At 46.3% G+C, this 2,672-nt stretch overlaps 1 pseudogene; it reads right to left on the bottom strand.

Annotated features, from left to right (window-relative positions):
* Positions 1-715: 715 nt before the first annotated feature.
* On the bottom strand, positions 716-1,039 carry LOC138174185 (mitochondrial import inner membrane translocase subunit Tim17-B pseudogene; annotated as a pseudogene).
* Between the last annotated feature and the right edge of the window lie 1,633 nt (positions 1,040-2,672).

The raw sequence follows: 2,672 nt of genomic DNA, 5'->3' as shown, positions 1-2,672 counted from the left end.
TAAAGAGGCAGAAAAACTGGAAAGGAGAAAAGGCTGGATTGGCTTTTCTTTGTGGGGGGAGGGGTGTGTGCAGTTGGGGGGGAGGGGTGTACATGAGCTAGGAGCCAACACTAACTTTTTCTCAATGAGCTAATTTCTTGGGAAATAGAAGGGGCACCCCTTGGGGCAGCCAGGTGGCACAGTGAGCAAGAGCACCGGGCCCAGAGTCGGGATTACCTGGGATCAAATCCGGGCTCTGATACTTAGCACCACACCCAGAAATAACTGTCCGCACAACCTTGAGCAAGTTACTTAACCCCAATTGCTTTAAAAAAAAAAGGGGGAGGGACCTCTGTGGCAGCACTGAATAGTCAAGCCAACCCTCCAATCCAAACCTCATCTTTAGGAATGGCAATCCCTACTGAGGCATGTCACACTCCCTGAGGATGACATGAGTCCACTTAGCCAGCTCCACTCTCTGGAGCAAAGCCAGGAGGGAGCACTGAGGGCTCTCCTGCCATGAAGCACCAGCTCAGAGAGCTGGTGAAATAGAGTGGGAGTCAGTTTATGTCCCCCAACAGTCAAGGATCCAAGTGTCCCCTCCCCGTGTTCTCCCTCTCCCGCCCCCCACAGCCTGATGGCTTCACCGGTAGCCTGGGTAACTGGAGGGCGGGGCAGAACCTTCCTTGGGGGGCAGCTGTCCAGGATCTTCTATGAAGGGTGGTGTGTTCCGGAACTAATGAGCTGTGTAGCGGGTGAGGAGGACCCCTTCCATCGTGGCTGATCCAACCCTGGCCAGGGGCCCACTCCAAGTGGCCACCACAGCACCCGTGAGGGCCCCACTTGTGATGGAATTCCACGTGTCTTCCTTCCCCTGGAGTCGGACAAGCCCACAGTCAATGGTAGAAAACAGACAACCCCAAACAGCAAAGCTACCTCCAATCTGGGGGGCCCGGATTCTCACTTCACTGACACTACCCTGCAAGCGGTGCCGGATGCCTACTAGGGCATTTTGGAAGCCCTTGACATTCTGGAAAACGCCTCCCCCGATGATTCCCATGGTGAAGGCCCCACCGCAGTCGTCCACAATCCTCCAGGGGCTGCAGAGGCACGTAGGGATGTGAGACAAGTCCGAGGCATGCTGGGGGTATCCCTCGCCCCCCTAGTGCTCACCCTATAAGGCACCTAGGAACATCCCCAGTGGGGGAGAGGAGAGTGGGATGGGGTGGGGTAGGGAAGGGAAGGGCGGGGACAAGTGGCTTTTTTATGTAAGTGACTCATGTGAGAGGTATTTCATGTGATAGGTATTTCAAGACCTCAGATGCTGGGCAAAACTTGAAGTCCTATACCCAAACATCCTCAATCCTGCTCAATACCACAGTCATCTCCCCATATCTACATAAAATAGCCCTGATCTTTATAGTTTCGCTGTCTAAATTCAATGGGCTCTATTAACGAACTGGTGAGAAAATTGATAGGTCTAGTTTAAAAGTATCAATCAAGACAAAAAGAATAAAGATTAAGGTTGGCCTTCAACTAAATAAATTAGCCCATTCGAACAATTTTTAACCCTGGCTGTTTATTTTGTTCTTTATCAGTGAAGCCTAAACTGTGAGAGATGATGATGAGATTTTTTTTTTTTAATTTTGGAAGGGAGTGGTGGTTCCTACCAATTGTCAATATTTCAAGTTGTTCAGTTATTAAGGATGCATGATTACATTGAACCAAAGAGTAATATATTAGGTGATAGAAGAGTGATCTGAAAGAGAATATGTGACTGCCAAAGGAAACTAACTCAGCACCAAGGTAACTGGATGTATGATGAGTCAAATCAGTAAAAAAATCAAACCATCAAATGACTGGTTGCATTGACCATCATTTAAAATTTCCTGGAACAAACAACATATAGAAAGAGTTTTAAGCTAGAGACAGTAGACATGGACCAAAGATGTAGATCTGGTTCTCCCAATCATTTGCTCTGTGATCTTGCACATGAAATTTCATATATCTCAACCTTACACTCTCTCCCCACCCCACATCAATTAGGCCAGATAATCCATCTCAATTTAAAGATAATACAGTTCATGAGTTAGGGGTGAAAGGAACTTCAGAGCACAATAATCTAATTTTATAAATGAAGTAGGAAACTAATGCCCCCATGGGTTCAATGCTTTGTCCAAAGTCACATAGCTAGTAGCAGCATGGGTAGTAGACTCTGTGAACACTTCTAATATCTAGCTTGCAACAGAACCGGTTGTGAATATCACCAGGGTCAGCCCTGCACATCTATTGCTGCTGCTGCTGTTCAGTAATTTTAGTTATGTCCATCTCTTCATGACCCCATTTGGGATTTTCTTGGCGAAGATATTGGAGTGGTTTGCCATTTTCTTCTTCATCCATTGCTGTAGGCAACTGCAATATGCAGCACATCCAGAACCACACACTCAATAACCAATAGCATATACAAGTTTCCTTCCCACTTGGCTGTCCCAGGTTCTGAAATTCTCACCAATAATATCATTCCTTTAGGTTAGGCTATTATCTATAGATGGCCTTTAATGAAATACATTTATATTGGCAGGATGCCAGTGCCTTGAATTCATAGCTGCCACCAAGGACTTTTTATGGCTATGGCCTTTGGGACTAAATGCCACTTCACTCAATCTTATCTCTAAATGTTAATTGTTTGTTTG

The sequence above is a fragment of the Petaurus breviceps genome, unplaced genomic scaffold (genome assembly GCF_028583685.1).
Source record: "Petaurus breviceps papuanus isolate PSGF00001 unplaced genomic scaffold, PetGlider_PUasm1.0 688, whole genome shotgun sequence".
NCBI lineage: Eukaryota > Metazoa > Chordata > Mammalia > Diprotodontia > Petauridae > Petaurus > Petaurus breviceps.
The sequence above is the reverse complement of the archived record's forward strand: the minus strand, read 5'-3'. Positions and strand labels throughout refer to the sequence as shown.